Source organism: Nesoenas mayeri, assembly GCF_963082525.1.
Source record: "Nesoenas mayeri genome assembly, chromosome: 4".
Taxonomy (NCBI): domain Eukaryota; kingdom Metazoa; phylum Chordata; class Aves; order Columbiformes; family Columbidae; genus Nesoenas; species Nesoenas mayeri.
Genome location: NC_137540.1, coordinates 41,261,544 through 41,284,271, shown reverse-complemented (window position 1 = coordinate 41,284,271; position 22,728 = coordinate 41,261,544).

Genomic DNA, 22,728 nt, shown 5'->3' with positions numbered 1-22,728 from the left:
ACAAAGAAATCCTCTCTAAACACAGTGTTCACAGTGCTAAAAAAGCAGAGGAAAGCAAAAGTAAACTACAGACCCCTCGAAACTAGTACAGTAATTCTAAAACTCACATCTTCTGGGTATCTGCATACATAACCAAATTATTCAAATACGACCTCATGCCCAAGGTCAAAGGTTCGCCATTCTCATAGAATGAGTCTTTTATAGGACTTTCTTATGGTTCAGACATTCTTGGCTGGTATATACAGTGTGTCACTGCATTTTCATGTAATTTGTGTTTATCAGATGTTTTCACTGGCTCAGACATTCCTTAAGTTCTGATTCAGAGTGGTATTTTTTAAAGAACAAATGAAAGCATAGTATGAGATACAGAAACACTGCAGAGGATAACACAGAGGGTATTTACACTTCATGGAACAGTAACTTGCCTTCACATGTTATAAAAGCAACAACGGAGCTTTCGAAAAGAAGTTTAGGCAAGAATACGTGAGTTATAGCTATTACATTATTTGTATACTTAAATCCCAAGTATTAAGCTTAAATTTTTATTAAGAAATTGCACTCTCTGGGTAGATGAGGATGAAAGCTTGACTTACTCTAGTGATTCACAGTGCCTAATATCCAAAATCATCAACATGTCTTTAGGGCACAAAACACAACAAGAAGAGGAAAAAAAATCCCAATTGTTTTTAAAAAAATCACATCATTTTTTCAGTGATATTACCTCCAGCATTTTAGCTAGGATTTATTCCTCTAGAGCACTACATCTTACTGCTTGTATTTCCCAGCTCTAGAAGTACTCAAAGCATGTAGAAACTACACTACTATTCTTTTAGCTAAATTATCACTCAACCTGATTCCCTTTGATTTCAAATCTTTGCCTGTAAACCATAAATGTAAAATCACATCGCAGAAGAAGTAACCAGAAGACAGATTCCACAATTAAATTGTGAGCTGTAAGTTATGATATTTTTCTTTTTTTTTTTTTTTTGAGAAGGAAATACATAGAGAGCAGCTAGGAAAAACAGCAACAACAACAACAACAGCAAAAGAGGAAATATCCCAGAGGAAATTATTGTTGACATTAAAAGATGACTAGCACTTTTAGACAACTCCTGTTACTCTGATCAAGCTGTACTGCTATCAGTTGCCTTCACAGAAGCTTTGGAGAATCTCTCCAGACATTTATTTTTATAAAACCATGAGGTTTCCAGAGGATTGGTGCATAATTCCAAATTTTGATAACCTGAGCTTCTCGGTGGCCACAGAGCTGTAAAGCCTTTTTTTCATTCTTCATTTCCGTGCAGTATTGTAGGCTTCAGGGGAAATTTCAGACATAGCTTTGAAGCACAGAGATGGCTGAGCTACTGAAGAAAGCTCTATGTGTTTTTTGCACTCAGCAAAGTATTTCTTCATGCAGTTGTAATCTTCTCCTCTTTAACAGATCTCTCATCCCAACCCATATTTAATGAGACAATTGTCTGTACTACAGAATATTCAGAATTATGACCAAGGCACATGAATATTTCACTTTCTTGTTGCCAGTCACACTGATATACCAAGGCTTTTGACAGAGAAATAGTAACTTGACCACATCTTTTGGCATGAATGACAACAGATCTTCAAAACCAGCTTGTTCTCCCACCTCATTATTATTACAGTGAGTCACTGTTATATTCCATTTCTATAATATTCTATTCAGCTATATTCAGCAGATTAGTTCTGCTAGGTTGGCTCAACAACAGCTTTTGGTCACAGTCTTTTAACACCCTGTTCAAGGGAGGAGAAGTAGGAGGGAAAATAAAGAAGGCAGAAAATGAAAAGAAGATTGAGGAAATGAGTAAATTTGTAAGGAAGTTAAAATAGTTGATTATCATGACTTGTCTGTTCTCTATAATCAGGACAGCATGCTCTTAAATGAAAATATCCTAGGCATTATGAAAGTCAACTTTCAAAAAAAGATGCAGCATTTAGTGGTCAATTCATGGAGATCTGTAAGAATGCAATTGTAAATTTTCACCAGAATTCCTTGCACTTTAGACCGGGGAGCAAAAATTAGAAAAAAAAAAAAAAAATGTTTCCAATGCCAAAATAATGTCTTTATGAGAATCAGCCTCTATTTTCCCTATGTATTTTCTTTTAAAATACCTTTTTTAAAAATTATGTATTTCCTTGAGATATTTTACTTACAGTGAACTAATCATTTCCTACTTTTAGCTTGAAAGATTTTCACCCGGGTTACTGATGTATTTGGGACCCATTTGTTCTGTGGTGCTGTACTCTGCAAACTGGATTTTGACTGATCAAAATTCAGATGTTATTTTATAACTTAATCGGAAAATCAGCTCTAGGATGACCTTGCCTAGACAGAATACTGAGTATTACTTCAGTTCCCCATTTGAAGAAACTATTACACTGGGCAAGAGAATAGACATTATTAGCAATCTTAGGGAATAGAGAGGTATTTTTCTGGGAATAAGTAAATTGTGTTATTTATCACAGAAAAATGAAGGCTAGAAGGAAATAAAATTACATTCTATAACTATACTGGAAGGAAAATATGGGAAAAACTGTTTAACTAAAGGACAGTGTTAGCACAATAATTGGTTATGAACTGACTGTTGAATGTTTTCTGTCTGGCAGTAAGAACCATTGAGCCCTAAAATAGATTGCATATGGTGCTTAGGGAAACTTCTTACTGCAAGCTCTAAAGAGCAGGCTAGACAAATGTTTTTGAGTTCTGTGATCCACACAACATGGGGAAAGACTAGATAACTAGGCAACCTCTAAAGCTTCCTTCCAGCCTTATTTCTATAATATATTTTCGTACAAAAACAGAGGGTTGGAATCAATTTAGTAATAAAGACATTGCTTTCGGAACTATGCTTTTATTGTTAAGACCAATCAAAATGTCCAACCTGCTTTTTAGATGTCAGAGGACTATACTTTTTGAAAATATTTTTAGCTCTGTTACCCAGGATGAATATTTGCATGTACATTACTAATGGGACAGTTTTTTTGAATGTTTGCATCTCCCAAAAGGAATCCTCCTCAGGACCTGGATGAAAGGGGCTTTTCCGTGGTTAGATTGCAGAAAAAATAAATAATCACATGAAAACTTGAAAAAGACACAAAAATATGCTTCAGGATGTTTTGTCCATTTCTAAACAAAAGTTATTTCACACATCAGTTCAGGATTTTGAAGCACTAAACTTAATTCTTTGATATCAGGTATCTATTTAGTGACAGTGTTTCGCTGCTTTAGTTACTAGGTGTTATTGTATACACTGCAAGATAAGTTCCCATGGCAATATGGATTCTGGTTTTACACTTTTAAAAAATTACCTTGCTTTTTATTTCTGTTATGGTAGCATCATAAGCCTAATCAAAATAGTGATAGGCTAAATGATGATTCCAAAGAGTGCAGGTAGCTGTTTTAATGGATTTAACAACCACAACCATGACTATTTAATTCAAATCAAGACTTAGGAAAACCTATTTGTGGACAGCAAGCAATACACATTTCAGTTTGAGCATCTAGGATCTTTGTTGCATAGGAACTTCATACATTTGGCTGAATTTGTGTGCTCAGCTTCAGGATTTTGATCACAAAACTCGTACCTGAACTCCCAAAGTCAATATCTCCCAAAGTCCACTTTTGCTTTGTATGAGGATCTAACAACTGTCATAGCCCAGTCACAGATCACTTGAATTTAGGAAATATAATAAGCAGGCATCATGTAGAAAGAAGTTATTACAAAAATTGAAAATTATCTGTGGACATGTTTTCTTTTCATCATTTTCTTCATTTGTCTGAAACAGGGACTTGCCCTCTATGACTGAACCTAAAGGAAATTGTCAGTAATGCCCTAGCAGTACATAACCAGCTGTGAATAATTGAAATCTCCCATTGCAGGAGCTCTCAGCTAACGAAGAAGCAGCGTGCAGGTTCTCGAGGTGTAGAAAGTTTTGCTATAGATGCCTAAGGACAGAGTGTTAGGATATCTAGGGTTTTCAAAATGAGAGTATGCTGTATTAGAAATAGTGGTTTTGTTTGGTTTTCAGCTTAGGTTACCGAAGTTCCTAGGTATTGAAAGGAAACTTATTTTCATGCATTTTTTTTCCACTTTTGACAAATGCTTCAAAATTAGTTAAGCATCTGTTTCCTTATTCATTTGAAGCAACTTTTCCTTCTAAACAGCTGTTTAGCTTATAATAACAGTCTTTCTCCTAGGAAAGCAGTTTGTCTTCGTTGCCAGTTTCCAATACCTTTAAGATATGTTGTTTTAAATCTCTAAACAAATAACTTCTGTTAAGTTTTCTACTATATATTTGTGCCTGGGTGACTGTTTATTCCTCCCTGGCATATTAGCACAATTTTTCTTGTTAGGTTTATTACACAACTAAGCATCACTAGAGCTATGCCACTGACCCGCCTATTGCTTGAAGGAAAATAAGAAGATATGAGATATGAATGAAGTGGTGAAAACCATTGTCATTTTTTCTGTTTGCCTGTGCATATACCCTCTTCATTGTTTAAGATCTTGTGTTTCTTCTAAAAAAATGTCATACTATATTATCAAATATGAGAGAAGGCAGAATGCTATTATAGTTTTCTTCAGCTATTACAGATGGGGAGACTCGCAAAACCTGAGGAGTTAAACAAATCCTGAGAGAAAACATTGTAATGCAGGTAGCAGTAATTACTGAGCTTACAGTGCTCTCACCGGTTTTGTATTCCTTAGATTTTTGTTTTGGTGAGAACTAGGGTTTTCATAAGCAGCTTGAACAATTCCTAATGAAACAAATCACTCAAGCTAATCTTCGGCTGCTGCTTTACTGCTCTTTGACCATGGCCATCATCTAGAGAGGACCCTGCCAGTGGTGCAGACACTCAGAAGTCCTGGGTGGGACTTCACAGCAAACCAGAACTGGATTCAGGGATGCTGGGTCTCAGGCCTTGGATTTGCAGGCACCACTGTCAGGGTCCTCTTCAGATGCCGGCCATGGTCAAAGAGGGCGGGACCCTTGTGATCTCCTTCTTTTATAGGGTGTATGACGTGTATGGGATGGAAAACTCAGTTGGTCAGTTTTAGGGCCCCTCCTTGCAAATATGTCCCGTTACCAGTTAACCTTGGTTACCATACTAATAAATCTAAACATGAGCTTCTTCTGCATTCCATTGATCATCTTATCAGTCTCAAAAAATTTGCAGTTACTTAAAAGGTACTTAGAAGAACTTAACTGAAAGCAAAAATTGCTAAAAGAGAGCTGGTCTTATTTTTAGCAGAACCAGGACAAAACGCTATGTGCAGATGCAACATGAGGTTCAAGTTTCAACTCTGTTTCACAGCAGCTTCCATTTTCATGGTGTACACCTATTGAGAAAGTTGTGTGTTGTGAATCATTTATGTTCTCTGTTTTTGTAATCTTTATTTCATTTTTGTATTGGAAACCACAGCTTGCATCATAGGACATATAGGCAATAAGATACAAAGGAAAAATGAATATTGCATCATTTATAAGCTTGCTGGGGAATTCTTACTGGAGGTTTTGCCAAAACCTTAGTTTGAGTTTTTGACTGTTTTGGAAGTGGATATCCATACTTTCCTTGAAGATATTTTCAACAAAATGTCTTGAGTTGAAAAGTAAATTTTCTTTTAATATTCCTTTTTTAGGCGTAAAATTTCAACTTGCCTCAGGAGAGTATATCAAACACCTCAAATGACTATTTTTTTTTTCCTATGACACTACAGAGGTTATTTATTGGTGAGAACTAATGGTAGAAGACACCTGTCTCCTTTTACATCTTCTCTCACTGACTTCTTTCAGCTATGTAGTCATAGTGATTAAGACTTTGTAGATGAGATTTTCAGAAATGTTCAGTGTTAGCTTTCTGTTGCTTCGTGAAAAAATGGCTTTTGGCAGCAGAGCTGAAAGGAGAAAGAGCATTTGTACCTCTTTGTATGAACTCCAGTTTACACAAAAGCAACCTGTAACAAAGCAGTTTCCTAAATCCAGCTCCAACGCCTGGTCTGCAGCACCTCAGAGAGGTTCTGAGGGTTTCTTCAAGGCCACCTTAGTTGAATGCATATGCTGAAGTAGACAAAAACTAACTTTGACTCACTGTGTTCAGAAAGATGGGTTTTACTCAGCACAAGGAAGGCATTTCTGCATCCACATCTGAATTTTCAAGTACAGTTATTAACCACTTTTAAAAACACATATTTTGTCACAAAACTACAAAAATGTTTCATTTCCATTACTAGAGTGAAGCTGATACAGCTTTTGAAAGGTCACAGAGAGTAGGACAACCCATACTTGACATATACTCTGGGAAGCCATTTAGTTGTGCATTTGTTGAAAGAGCATCTTCTAATAATGCATGCCATAATGTTACTGTCGGTAGTTAGCTAGGTCTTTCTGGATTCCTCCTGGTTACACCTGGTGAGTGAGTTAATGTTTGCCTAAAGGAACTGGTGAACATAATATTAAAAAAACCTTAGTCCTATTCTAATTAGAAAAAAGTGGAAACAAAATATAATAATAACCTAGCTCAGAACTTGAGGACTGGGATCTGGAAAGCATAGGTCATATTTCTAGCTTTTTCAGAGACACAATTAATGTAAAAAATAATTATTTTTTATCATTCTATTATAGCAGTATTTATGAGCCAGTCTCCATGGTGCTGGGCACTATGCAAAGTGTGTAACTCTAGGTGTTCATCTCTTCAAGCTTCACTGCATAGAAAAATCTTCACTACAGAGATAAGGGAGATGGGAGTTGACACAAAGAGGCAACCACAGGGTTTCAATAAACATGATTTTTAGTATATTTTTTGTTCCTCTTTCTTTAGTGATTTACTTCAGAGGCAACAAAATAAAGAAAAAAAGGAAAGTAAACCGAGTAACAAGGCGAGAAGAGAGTGTAAGATGGAATTAAGCAGGTATGAAGGGCTGTGAGGAAAAGACTGGAGCAATTAGTGAGACAGAACAAGACAAAAGAAGTCAGCCAAAACTGCAGATTCAGTAAATGGTCAGGTGATCCTGCCTTGGCTGATTCTGTGTTTATGGCCAGGCATATTTGCCTTCTGCTATGTGGCTTTGAGGAAAAGCTACAATGACAAGTGGTTATACTTTTCTGAAAGATCTGAGTGGGAGAAACTCTTTCATTATCTTCTCGTGGAACTTTTGTTCTTTGCATTTGGAGTCCTTTCTAATTAACATCAATACTTCCATCTTCCAAAATACAATGCTAACCTAGAGCTTGAGCATGAAATTGCTAATGAAAACCCAATCTAAAACAGAAGTGTTTATTAGCAAGACAACCGTAAAAAGTAAACAGCAAGAATCTTGAAAGTCCTGCTTGATATCATTACAGTATTTTTCAGCAATAACTGATGTTTTCAAACATGTTATGTTAGCAGTGATATTCTGAAGCTGTGAACTACAGGGGAGTTTAGAATAACTTTTTCTCCAAGGTGCTTCTAGGTGTAAAGCACTATATAAAATACACTGTCTATATGTATTCATGTGTTCTGTATGCAGGATGCATATGAAATAGCAAGAAGTAACAAAGGTAAACATGACTAGCCTCCATTGCCATCCATTAAAGTCAATTCACTTTTACAGCAACATAAGAAATGAAAACCGAGTTTTACACTTCCAAAGTCAGTACAGATTTTAGCAAATCTTCTTTAATGTTACAGAGGTACAAGCTGACACAGCTTTGTGTCTGCCATTGTTCATGCATTAACTGTAATGGCTTGTCTGTCTGGTTATCAGGTACTTTATAATAAATTATTACACCATGCTTCTTGTTTCATCACATTTCTTGTTTACTTTGGATGCTCTGCTTATTATATGATCTCACACATTCTATTTAGGGGACAATTATAATTTAAAAATATTAATTTTAGCTTATCATCTTACTATACAAAGAGGAAGAGAAGGATTATTCAGTGTCTAAACTTCCAACTTGCAAGGGATTGTGTCATTCTGCTAGCTGTATTCTCCTTTTTTAAATATAAAAGAGTGCCTGCCTATTGCAGACGGCAGAAAGGTGGGTGCTATTTTGTATTCCTCTTCAAATGTTGCATGTAAGAAGGTGATTCACTGTATTTTCTCTTACAGATACATTCTATGTGCTGTTTTAAATAACATTGAATAAGTTATTCAGGTGGAGAGGGATGTTCTTTTTTTTTGCATGCAAAACCAACTATTTGTGCTACAATCTGTGTATTGTTGTTTGTTATTCATATATTGGTTGTTAGACACCTTTTGGAATGTTGAGATGCTTTTCCCCCTGTTAACTGTGATAAATTGTGGACTGTAAATATATGAAACCTAAGCATTTTAATTACTTGCCCGAAGAAGAATAAGCATAGTGTCACATGTGGTTGCTGAATCTGCAGTGAGCTTCCCACAGCTGGAAAAATGCAGAAGCAATCTTTGCAGCCAGCTGAGGTTTGATTAACTTTTTTCACCTGGGAAGAAACTCCATGATTTTTCATGAACTCAAAATAGTGAAAATGTTTGCAGCTTTAAAATACAAAAGTACCATCTATTTGTGACTGTTTATCCTTGGAAAAACAAACTTTCTTCTTACTGTGAAATGTGGTAAAATTTAAGACAGAGACTGAAATGGTTCAAGAACAGAACTAAAGAGAAATTAGGGGTTTTATCCTTTTCAAATGATACTAAGAACCTTCCTTTGTGATTATATGTGTGGATTGGTTATTGAATATGGATTCATAGATATGTAGAGCATGAGTTTGATATGTTGTATCTATGCTACAATTATTTCTAGTAGCTTGGGAGGAAATACAAGGCAATTGTCATTTATCATGATTTCTTTATTTTACCTTGTGCTTTGCCTGCAAGAAACCATTTGGTTTAATCACAAACACCGGGTCAGATACTCATGTAAAAATAGCACAGACACGTGATGTGGATTTAAATAAAATATTGCAAATGTAATTTGACATATGTTGTAACCAGACAGAACCTGCATCCAGTGCTTGGGAGCAGGGTAGCCCTTAGAAACTCCAGATGGGAAATAATGAAATATTTTCTATTATTAATGTTCTTTACAGATGATATTTTATAAAACTTTAAGAGATCCAGCCTGCTGGGTTTGCATATATCTGCTCCTTCATATAGATCCAAGTCCAGAGCTTAAGGTCCACCAACTTTCAACTCAGTCTTTGAGTCCAGAAGATAGACCAGAAGCTATTTGTTCTACTGGAATTAGAGACCCATGTCTCTAAATAGCTCAAACTATTCTCAGTCTGACCAGTCTGGCCTCTCAGAAAAATTCCCATTTGGCTTCTGTTGCCACAGCCACAGGTTATCACATAGTCTTATTTTATGACCCTAATCTAGGTAGTGACTTGCTGCCAAAACCTCTGGTTTCTGTAAGTAAGCAAGTTTCCTCTTAGGTGAATTGAGACCTCACCTGACCTGTCATTTTCCCCCTCTGTTTCCCAGGATGGAGGAAATGTCCCAGTGATTCATTCACAAACAGCTCAGTATTCTTTTCTGGGCTGGCTAAATTTTTGCCTGGCCAGTCTTTTATAAAAGAGTAATAATACTTCATTCTTACTGTAGTGCTAAAGAGGACCATTATACAATTCATTTGGGATAAGAGGGAATCCAGGGTTAATCACATTTTTACAAGTATGAAATTTAGTATAGTAAATAGGTCCCTGATGTCTTTTAGACTAGATGTGGTTTGCATACAACATTTTCTTATATAATCACAACATATTAAATCCATTATAACATTTTTTCCAAAACATTTTAGAAGTGGAACAATAGGCATAAATTCTGATACCTCTTGCATGAACTCTGTTAATTCTTATTAGCTCTTTTTTGAAATGTTTCTGCGTGTTCCTCTTTTGAAAACAGTCCCATAAAATCTGTGCAAGCTACCAGACGAGAATATTTTTCTACAGGTAAAGAAAGTTTAAAAAAACACAGTCTACTTAAAAACAGTTGATGCATGGAAACCAAGAAAGAATATTATTGTTATGAAGGTTTTATTCTGTGTCTTTGTAAATGTCAAGAAATGCTGCGAGAGTAAGTGAATTTTGCATCTGCTTTGCAGTTTTTCTCACAATTTTCTACTTGCCTTTCAAAACAAGTTTGTTTGCATCTCACAATTAGCACTTTTTATCTTCATTAAAATGATTTCCCAGATGCTTCTCAAACTTAAGTATGCAATCATGTTCCACTCTCCTTGGGAAAGAATAAAAACTCTTTTTTGCTTCAGGCATCTTTCATTGTTTGTCACGCACGAAGACTGTCTTATGTCAGATGGAGTCTTCTTCCACTGCTGAGATCTTATCATCCAGCCAAAAGAAGCCTCCGAAAGTTAAAGTTCACTTTTTCCTTTGACCATATGTCTCATTGAAAAAGGCTGGTATATATAAAAAGATAACTTCAGGCAGACCTGGAGACTGGAAAAGGAAATGAAATTTACATGCTTGAGGCACTCATGGCAGAAAAGCCTTCTTTTTCTATATTCTCCTTTAGAGAACAGATTCAACCTGGTCTGCAGCTCTGCCCTCACTGGTCACTTTTATTTGAGCAGCTTTGACACGTATGTAAATTCTTAGGCAGGACTATACAGAACTTGTATAGTACGCAACAAATATTTACTAGTACAACATGTTGATACTAAGGACTAATGTTCTAAAAATAGAAGTATGAATATGCTCCCCACCAGCACAAGAGGTATTTGACAAGCCACTGCTGGGTAGGCAGTCACTGGTCTACAGAAGATGCACTGCCTGCACGTTGCTAGGTTTTGTGCTAAAGTTCATCATTGCACCCAGAAAGAAGCACAAAGAGACAATAGCTGGTGTGGGGAGGCCTCAACAAACCCTGAACCTGCTCCTTCCCAGACCATTGCAGGAACCATCAGTCTGTCAAAGGCTCATCTTCACAAACTCAGAGAGGCACAGGAATACAGGGGTGGGCAAGAATCCCAATTGACGACTTGGAGGAATGTCCTGTCCAGGCCTTCCCAGGAATGTCCCAGAAAAACCTCAGCCTAAAAGTCCACTTGTGATACACATGAAAGTGAGTCAGTGCTGGAGGAATATCTTTTGGACTGAGTAGGAGTTACTGCCTAGGGCTGTGGTACACATATTGGAATGCAGGGGAAGAATATTTTAAGATTGCACAAGACTTCTCACGGGATCTTTAAGGGAGAGATCTAGGTGATCTGGAGAGGAACAAGTGTGGGAAAAAAAGAGGCATAAGGGGCTAAAAAGGATGGGTCATGTGTAAACACTTTGTTGATTTGTTTCTTATCTGTTCATTCCCCAAAACCTGATCACTACAGTCTGTCTTTTCTATTAAATTTCTTTCTATCTCTTTCCCATGGATGAGACTGCTGGATGAACTAGTTATCAGGAGGACCAGAGGACTCCTGGATAGCTGCTGGAGACAACATGGGGCCTGGATGTCTCATCCCTAGAGACCCTGGTTTGTTTGTGTGCCTATGGGCAAGAGCACAGAGGGGTTGTCTACTGGGGGTCAACTTGGCAAGGGGGATTGTGTGTGTGTGAGTGGGATGGCAAGTGCCAGCAGCTGGAGCAGGGCTACCACCTCAGGTGCTGGTATGTCCAGGTGCCATCAACTAGGAAGGATGGAATCCAGAGGTAGCTACTGGGCAGACTGAGGGTATGAGTGCAGTTGTTGGAGGGATCCACATTGTGTTTATATATATATATATGTCTCCTTACTAATGTACCTCTCTATTGCTCCAGAGAGGACAGAAGGATGATGCCATGGATGCTCCCTGTTTTTAGGTGAGTGCTCAATGTCTCTGTCTTTGTTCTGCATGGCAAGCCATGTATTTATGTGTATAGGTATATATGTGGTGACTATGTGTGCTCTGTGTGCATCTGCCAATGTGGAATACACTTTCAGCCTCACTACTAGTTGGACCTGAGGCCACTGCAGCCACCTGGTCTCTTTCAAGCTGACCTATCCAGCACGATGTATTTTCCTCTAACACCCACCCCACTTATCCTTGCACTGAGCTGATCTTTTATTTCAATGAGTAGCTGTCTTCCAAGTCTTATCAAGTGCTATACCTTTCAATGGTTTTCAGAACGCTTTAAATTGCTATTACCCGTTTTCAGAAATAATTTCTGGTTTTGTTCTCACTTTTCTTGTCTTCCATGGCTTTGACTCATGCGAACTTGAACAGCTAAGTAACAGTTTCATTCATTAGAGCTGATCCAAGGTCATACAGTTGTGTTTCACAAAGCACAAAGTTGCAGACAGCTGAAGCCTTGAGTTGTGCATTGTATATCCAGATTTTGTCTACAGCTATTTTCACTATTTATTTTCTTATATTTTATTCCATACTGTTCTAGGCAAACATGGTTTATGTACTTCTTTCAGCCTTATTCTTCTAAAAGATTACCTATATCTGTTTATTCAACCTTCAGCTTCTACAATGTCCCCAATATGATCATTCTTTAGATATTAGAGGTAATACAGAGGTAAAATATTTTCAGTTAAAAAAATGTAAAAAGCTTTCACTTTTCATGTGACAATTAGAGCTGCACAAGTGTTGAAATATATGCTGTAGGATGCATATATTTGCTATTTAAAAAACAGATGGAGTAAAGGGAGAGGTAAAACTGCATGTAAAAATATCCAACAACAACAAAAAAAGCACACACCATTTTTCTACAGAGAGGAGGAAACTCTAAAAGCAGCACACACAGTTTGAGCATTAGTGATTAGATAGTACTTTCAAGCCTATTTGTTTTGAAAAATCTGGCCTTCCTACACAGTACCCTTCAGGATGCAATGTAAATTGAACTGCAGGGCACTCTATAGCAAATTTACAGTCATTATCTCTTAGTTGATTCTGTCTTGTGTCTCATAACTTTTCAGAGGTACATGTGAAGCTCCTCTCATAAAAGCTATTACTTTGTCTCCATGATACCTGTTGATATGAGATGATGAAATAAAGATGATTACTCATCCCAGCAGGCACCTGCTTTGACCTTGTTGTGTGTAGTTTATCACAAACATTGCTGTGTGGTATTTCAAGTTGAAAATTAGGCAGATGCAAGAACATAACATATGCCACTGGGCCATTTTATGTCTTCTAGCAGTACACATGAGAAGTTTATAATGCCACGAAAGCAACATTATACAGATGATACAGCAAATTTAAACAAAGCCCATTGCCAAAGGTGTGCATGAAAATGGGACTTAACTACTTAGTTTCTCAGTTTGAGAACAGAAATTTTACAGAGAACATAATGAAAAATTCTGCAGAACAGAGAATAGACAAAGATTCTATATTTTTAAATAAATGACAAAAGTTAAGATACATTGATCAATGTTAATGTGAACTTAACAATTTATACTATTTTCTGAATGTGTTTTTCCATAATTTGAGGGGAAATAAACAATTTGCATTGAATAAAAGCACCCTCAAACTAAGATTCTTTCAGGTTTTGTATGTGTAAGGCACAAGTAGGTATAAAGGTACAAAAAAGGTATGAATATAGAAAATATAGCTTTAAATAATAAAATAAAAATATATTATCCCCAAACTTGTGCAGGAACATATGTCCTAAGAATATCACACATTCATCAAAATCAAATCACAAAGCCTCCTTTTTTGCTAGATATTTTTGATGACAGTTTTCTACAACAATTATAGCATCCTCCCCTAATTTATAGTATTTGACAGTGCTCTTTGGAACAAGGAAGCAAACTCAACAAATGAAACAATGGCAAAAGGACTAGCAAAGTAAAAGACTCGTAATTTTAATGTTTCATTTCAAAACATAGCTGTATTTTATGAGACCATTCTACTCCTGAACTCTGAGCCCATGAAGGAATTTCTTGCTTTTGCTCTTTTTGACATCAACTGAACTACTACTCATTTTAGTACAAGCAAGATACTAAGCATTGTGGTCATCAAATGCTTATTATGAGTTTGGGTCAGGCTCCAATAAATACATATGTGAAGCACCTCATATATGATTTTTCCTAGTCTTGAACTCTGTTTTACCTTAAAAACATAAGACATAATTAAAAGAGTTAGATTTGGGGTTTTATTTAGTGTTATGGGAAAGGGAAGTTATAAGTTAAAACTACTGCATCCATATTTGACTTGCGTGAGAATAAAAACTGGTCATATTTAAACTGAGCCAATTATTTCAAAAAGTTGATTTAGATATTTCAGCTTGAAAAGAAATCTTTTAATAATGATGTTTTACATTTTCATAAAAGTCACTGAATCTACACAGGGAAATGCAAGCCTGTCAATTACCACTATTTTCTAGCTTAAAAAAAAAAAAAAAAAAAAAAGTATAAAAAGCTGCGTCCCAAAACAGGCTTTGCTTAAAATACAAAAGAGCAAATAAGTCAAAGGTCATAGTTTTTCTTCCTGATAAAATAAATTATGACACATGGTTTAGGTGCAGGAAGAGAGAATTTATATTTTCCTATTTTGTTAGAAGGAGCAACACAATGGAACTAAGCTAGTGTGAAAGAATTAGAAAGTGCAACTCTCAGTGAAGAAAAATGAAACAGAATTATTTCTGCTAGCTTTAATAGAATCTATGTTGGGGTGAAAAAGCCAGTTTTTATTGCCATTTCACTAGCAGGTAGGGAAGGAAGAGAGACATTGTACAAGTATTTGTGCCTGACTCATGGATTTCACTTTTTCAAAAATAACACTGACCAGAAAGGTGTCTTTCTACATCTCTAGATAACTGAATTTCCTAAAACACAGACCATTGTTATCCAAAGTATGACACATATGGAAAAAACAGAAAAGGTGAAAATTAATTGAGATATTTATGTGTTCATATAGATGTCTATGAGTGTTACTGGTTACATAAACAGAGAAAAAAGTTTTAATATGAAATTTTCTTCCTGACTTTATTTTGATTAAAATATTCTGATGTGGAAGGATGTGACCTTAAGAATATTGTAATAAACCTTTGAAATTCCCTTCAGAAATTGTATTTTCCAACCAGAAGAACATCTGACTAATCACAATCCGTATTTACACTCATTTTAAGGCAACCACATAAATCAAAGTGACATGAAAAAGAATTCAGAAGCGTTCACTAAAGTGTGACAAAAATGAAACTTAGATTTGAAGTAACTTAAAAAAATGCTAAATGCTCCTTGCCTCCCTGATTAGCAGAATAATGTTGTTATTCTTTAAAAAACTCCCTTGGTCTATAATTCTAAATAGTTCATATGGATTGCATGAATAAAATCTGTGCACTTTAAGACTGCAAACTAAGCAATTTAGGATTACACATCTTATTGACTTTCAGTGACACTCTTCTTCCCAGATCAATCATGTTCATGTAAAAATCTCATCCCAAATCCTCAGATTGACTTTAAACTGTACATGGAGGTCTATAAATACCTTGTCTTCAAATTAACTTGAAAACTTTTGAAGCATACATTAAGATAGGACAGTTTTATCAAACCAAATATCCAGGCTAAACTGTTCACCTTTCTGCAGTTTCTTTGCATAGATATTGGAGAGAGGTCATTTTCAAAGTACAATTCATGCTGTCCTGTAATAATTTTCTGAAACAGTAAGAACAAATCTGATTTTTATTTACTTCTAATATACTCCACAAACAGTAACACTTTGTCATGCTAAAGGCACTGTGGGCTGCAGGTCTGATACTGGTCCAGTTCTAGTCAGCATGCTAGTCCTGTGTGCAGCATAGCATTGCAGCATATATTGTACCCTTCCTTACACTTGCTCCAGTTCTTGTTTAATTAAAGAGAGGCTTGATATATACTTAAAACAATAAGCAGTGGATAACTACCTCTTTTATCCCAATTCATGTTGTGGAAAATGCTACCTTCTTAACCATCAACATTATCAGCAAAGGACTTGTTTATTGCAACACTTTTTATTTAAAAGAAGACTCCTTGATAATCCTATGTTCATCATTTACTTATTACACTTTAAAGAGTGGTTTTGCTTGAAGAGTTTATTTTTCAGGTTTTCCACAAGTATTTATATTCTCAATTGCTTTCCTAACTGGGCCATCAAAGCATAAAAAGCTGTCAAAGAAAAGGAATATCTACACACATTGACTGAGTTCCTACAAAATTCAAGTTATAGAAAAAGGGTGGAGTAGTAGGATGGGATGGGAGCTAATACTCATGTCTTCGTAGATGCCATTACTTATCTGTGTTTATTGATTGGGCAATATTAATGGAACAATACATCTATACTTGTAGGAAAAAAAAAAAAAAAGAACAATAAAAATAAAGAAGGAATAGAAGAAGGAATAGAGAGAATAAAACTTAAATCTTCCATAAACATTTGCACTGACTCCTACCTTCTTTTTCACACCTTGTATTTCTTTTTTCGATGAACAATCACATCAGCTTTATTAAATTAAAGGTAAGTCAGTGAAAGCAAAAAGTGACAGATCTAGTTATTAATATAAATATAGAAAAGATATAATGAAAGTCAATTTTTTTAAGCATTCTATGCAACCACAATAGAAATCTTCCATTCGAAGTAAAGTGCAGAGGGAAATAGTGATAATCTTCTACATCACCCTGTGTTAGTAAAGGCTGACTTTTTAGTTGCAGCTGGAGAGTATACTGTGGAATGTTTTAAACAAAAGAACTGACAATAATTGTTTTGTATGTTCAGTAAGCAAGAACACTGTGTGAACATTTTATTAATGTTCCCAGAATAATCATAAAGCACAGATGGCTGGTCCCCAAGACTAGCATACAAGACAGTAATGTAGAAGGCTAGCTAAAATGTAGAAGATTGTTGTCATGTCTTATTATTTTCTTGAGGAACTATTTTAGTTCTTATACATGGGAAATAACAATTAAAAATATGAAAATAAGAAAAGAAATTAAAAGAAGAAGAATATAAGTGGGGAAAAAAAATTACATTGGAGTCAAGAAAGGTATGCCTATTTACATCAGCATATGATCCACTCCAATATTTTTATTGTAGAAAAGCCAAAGCTGCTTTAAGGACCACTGTATCTAAAGCAAGATTTTATCTTTTTAAGGAACTGATATACAATCCATTTAGCTCACCCTCCCTTTTCACCTTCACTTTACGCATAAATTCTAAGTATTCTTTACCTGGAAATACCACGTCACATTTGGCAAAAAATAGAAATTACTTGAAAAAGCAGTAACCTTTATCTTAGAGACTGCTTTTATGTGCATTCACGTGTGTTCTATGTTCCCAGATGGTTCAACCCAAATACCTTAAACATCAGAGTTATCATGGGGAAAACAGAGCTGCAATGGATACTGAGAAAAGCTAGGTGGTTTTAATTCAGAGAAGTGTCCCAACATTTAAATGCTGTTCTTTGACCTACACATCAAGCCCCTGCTTTCAAAATGTGCAGAAGCATATTTTTAAATCAGCCTCTATTCAAAAGGCACTTCACGGTGCCTGTATTGTTGTAATGGCTTGTTCTCATGTCGCACTTGAGCCCTAATCCCTGACTGTCCAAAATAGCTATATGTCTGCATACAGATTGGTATGCATGAAGTGCTTCTCTTTCTGAGGAAACTCGAGCTTGAGGAAGGAGAAAAAAAAGTGAAAACTAACTTGTTTTCCATTTCCATCCTTTTGGCAGATGCGTAGAGTGTACACACCATGTCCTGGTTTTGTTAAAAAGCAGGTTTCTCTTTTAGTGAATTTGCCTGACAGCTAAAGCCTTCATATTAGCTGCATTTTCCTGGAGAACCAGACACATGTTTTGGTAAACATAGCAACGGAATGTGAAGTTATTGATAAGCATGGATGGACATCTCACAAGAGGGGCAATGAGAAACAAGTGACCAAGAAACTGACCAACTGTGTATAACATTCCATTCACGTGAATATTTCATATACAAGTGGGAGATCACGAGGATCTCGTCCCTTTTCCGTCTTTTTCACTTCTGCTTATGGCCAATATTAGGAGATGACCTTGCTAGTCGTCCCTGCGAACTGAGGCCTAGTGAGAGACTGAATCCAGCTCCGGTTGGCTACAGAGTCCAGTCCAGGACTTCAGGTGCCAGCTCTGCAGTTGTTGAAACTTTCAAGATTGGTTTTGTATATTTTGTATTATTTTCTCTATTCTTATTAGTAGCATTAGTAAAACATTTTTAATTTTTCCAATTCTCTTCTCTCTGTCCTTCTTTCCCTCCCAATCACCTGTCCTTAATGGGAAGGGGGGGAGAGGGAGGGGCAAAAGGGGGAAGTTGGGGGAGAAGAGGAGGTTAACAATACATCTGCCAGGGTTTTATTGTCACCCTGCAATCGGTGTGACACCCTCGACGTGCCAGTAAACCAAGGCTGTATAAAATTGGCTTGCCCCAAGTTTCTTCTGACAGTACCCCAGCAGTCTTGACATGCTTTCACATCTCCATACTGCACTGTTATTTGTCCTCAAAGTCATGCTGCAAAACAAAGCAGTCTGTGTAATTTTTCAGAAATACTTACGCCACCATGTCCACAACCTGATATGGAACTACTTTGAGTTATGTCTCTTTACCTTGTTGGCATGTAAAATGAGTCTGTGTGCTCATTTTTCGTAAATGGTTTCATTCCTAATTCAGCCAAACAGTGCTTTATTTTGAAGTCTTCTGAAGGAACATTATCCAGTTGAACTTGTGTGCTCTTTTACTTCTATTGTAGGAGCTTTTCTGAAAACCTTAGGGTTAAGTTCTCCCAAGCCAGCTAGTCTTATAAAGAAAAGTGTTCAGTCCTAGTTGGACTTTACCAAAGCAGGTAAAGTACACATGCAACATAAAAAGCATTGCAAAAAAAAAAAAAAGTGGCAAGAGAGCTTATGACTATCTCCATGAAATGGTAAATTTTTTTACAATAGTTGGGCACGAGTAGGTAACTCCAAAATCCAGCTTTTTCATGATCCCACCCACTAGCATATTGCTAGCTCAGGGACTGAAGGACATGGATACTCCTTTGTGAGCAGGAAAGGGAGTGGAAGTATTTTGTTTGAGAGCGTCATCCCATATTATATACAAGCATCTAAGAAAGTGCTCTGGGTACAGAAATCCTCAATGATTTTGGCAAGTGTTTAGCCCCTCCATGATAACAAATCTGATATTGGACTTCTCATACAAGACAGTTAAAGAGATAAGCTTTTATGATATGAATTTCATCGATTATTAGCACTCAGAGAGGAAAAACAGCCTTCTAAAGAACATACTGATCTTTTCTGGTATCCTAAAAACAGAAGAGAAAATAGGAAAAAATCTTGTATAAAAGACAACAAATCCACAAAGATTAGTGTACTTCCCTTCTTTTTGCATCTTAGTAAGCTGCATTTCAACACAGTACTTTTTTGTAAGCCACAAGTATCATTACATACGATTCTTGCCAACTTTCCCCTTAGGGAACTCTGACTATAGTTGAAGGATCTTATCTGTCCTTTTCTATCACTTGTTCAAATACCTGAGAATTCAAACCTTAAATTCCTTGGAGCTCTGTCTCCTGTTGATCAGGTTTGTACCTTTCAAAGTGCTCCTAAGTCTTGCTAATGCCTTACAGGTGTGAGAGACATGACAATTTGGGTTCATATGCATTATTTCACACCTTTCTGATTTTTCTGAAGTTTGTGTATTACCATCTGATGCACAGTGACAGCCACGTCATTTTTCAGAACCTGCAACCAGTTCTCAGAATAGTGTAAATCCTTGGGATAGCTCTCAGTGTGAGCTATCAGAGTAGGAAGAGATTCAATAAATGAAGTTACAACTCAAAATTATAAAATGAAGCACTTAGACTAAATGCTATAACAATACTCAGCAGAGTGCTAATACTACAATGTGATGATGCAGAAGTGAGACTCAAAGAAACACTATAAAATAAAACCAACATACGAACACATTATATTTACTGATATCAAATGTGTCTACTTTCCAGAAAAAAAAACAAACCACCACCACCACCAAACAAACAAACAAAACTATTAGATTATTCTGTAAAACTGAGAAAAATCACTCAAGCAACTTTAAGCAGAAAATTAAGTAATAACAGTTAGTCACAGACTGCTGCAAAACTACTGAAGGAGCTCATCTGTGCGACTACATATTTTTGAAAACCCCATGCTGAGACATAAGTGCAAAGCACTAGTTCGGAAAATCATAATTTGTGACAATATGCCAAGCAAAGCTCAATACTGATAACTCCAGGAAAAGGATATAAGGAAAATATCACAATACACTCTGAGATCACCTCCTGATCCATCACGACAGCAGAAGGACAAATGGAATGGGACATGAAAGATAGTAAATTGATCCTTGAACTAGGCTTGCTTGGATTTCAAGGAGGAGCTATCAATATCTCTTCACTATTTATTTCAAAGACTAGCTTTCTGAGACAGTTTTCTAAAAAATAAAACAGTGGATTTCATTTTCAGAGGACTAATCTGACACAGTGAGATGGACAAAACCTTTTTGTTTATATAGAGAAATGTTAGGATGACTTAAGGCAAGTATTTACCACTCAGCAACAAAAGACAAACTGAAAATGGAAGAAAATGAGATGTACCAACATTTTGTGAACTGCTGCAGAAGATTGTACAACAACTTGAGATGCCCATGTAACAGATAGATGAGCACAAACCTGATTATTTGCATAAGATTAAGATCTGTTTTGGAAAGGCATAATTCTGATCTGAAAGTAGAGTCAGATGATAAGTAGTATAACATGATTTGCCCTACATTTGAGTCACAGAATGATTTAGGTTGGGACATTAAAGATCATCTAGTTTCAATGCCCCTGCCATGGGCAGAGACACCTTCCATTAGACCAGGTTGCTCAGAGCCCCATCCAGCCTGGCCTGGAACACTTCCAGGCGAGGGACATTCACAGCTTCTTTGGGCAGCCTGTTCCAGAGCCTCACCACCTTCATGGTGAAGAATTTCTTCTAAATCTACCCTCTTTCAGTTTAAAGCCACTACCTTTGTCTTATCACTACATGTAAAGACTTCCTCTCCAGCTTTCTTGTAGACCCCGTATAAGAACACGAAGGCTTCTTCTTTTAGGTACCAATCAATGAAGAAAGCAAAGCATGCTCAATTTATTTGAATTTGATTTCATAAGGAAAGTATAACCAATGAATCAGTGAAATAACTAGGTTACTATATTGTAAAAGACCACACATAAGAAAAATATGTATATTTTGACATTTGATGAAGTCCATCCACTTAATAAATAAATAAATAAATAAACAAGAAAACCTCAAACAAAAAACCTAAACATTCTCTCCCAATTTCTGAAAATAAAAGCTTTCCAGGAAAGAAATGCAAGTTAAAATAAAATCTTAGAAGGGTAACTTGATGTAAAAAATATTCTATGTGAACATGTCTCCATGAAAGACTACCACAAGTCCATGCAGAACTGCATCCATGTTTCTAAAACTGTGGGAAGTGAGACATCCTCAGACAGAAGGAAAAAGACAGAGAAGAGTAGAAAAAGAATGAAAAAACCCCACTATTTAGGTGTATGTGACAGGGCATTATCTTATATTAACATTTGTTAACCAGCTTAATTATTATTTTCCAACATTAATTTATATAAAGACAGGGAAATAAAGGAAAAATAGGCAAAGGGATGCACATACTTCAGTTAACTTGAAGTATGCACTGCAACAATAACATCTAGCACACAGAATATATATTTTTAATAATTATCTTTTATCAGCAAAAACTGTCATTGTATATAATTCATCTGCTCTTACATAAGATAAAGAAAGGAATGCAAATATGCAAAAAAACCCAGAATTTTCAGAGCCTGCATGAAAAATTAAAACAAATAAAAATCCGTTCGGTCTCCAAACACTCATCTTTAAAAGAAAGCCTCAAGCCTATTTTAAAAAAATCAAACCACAGATTTTCTATTCAATAATACTGATTTGTGTGTCCTATTTGATAACTGGCACAAACCCTTTTTCACAAGTCATTACACTACAGGAGGGGCATACTCTTCTCTCTGTATTAAGCAAGAAAATATTTACAAACTAATAATCAAATCAATATATATCACAGCCTCAAGATCACTTCTAATTCAGACAAGTTTGAAAACTGGTGCTCTAGGCATCAAAACCCTCATCTGATAAATCACATATAGGCTGCCAAGTAACTAGTAAACGATCCATACAACAAAAATGAATAATGACCTGTATAGAGTTTATAAAAGTGTTCTTAGAAATGTCCTTAAATAAAAGTCACGGTAAACATAAATGAAGTGCATATATTCAGCACGTTGCTGAATGGTGGCCATAAATGATATACAGATAGTGGTGAAAAGGAACGTGAAATATTAGAGAAAAAGCCTGACAAACAGTGCTTCTTCTGTTTGCCTAGATACTGTGGGAATCTACTTGCTGTTGCTCCTTAAAATTACTTCAGCTCAACACTGTACCTGTAATGAAATGTCATGTCTTGTCTTTGTTTACATATACAATGACCAGAATAGTAAGTCCTTTTGATAGGAATGTCTAGCCCTCTAAACAGTACAGAGAAATACAAGCAGAATGTGTACTTTCTGCGAATCCAAAGGTTCAATTCTGCTTTCACTTACATCAGTATTTGTCTTCAAATTTCTGTTGCCTTGAGCAGAGTTGATTAGTATAATCTTGTTGAAGTAAAGAACCAAAAAAATTGTATCAGAAAGGAAAACACTTTGGAGAAGATAATAGAAGGA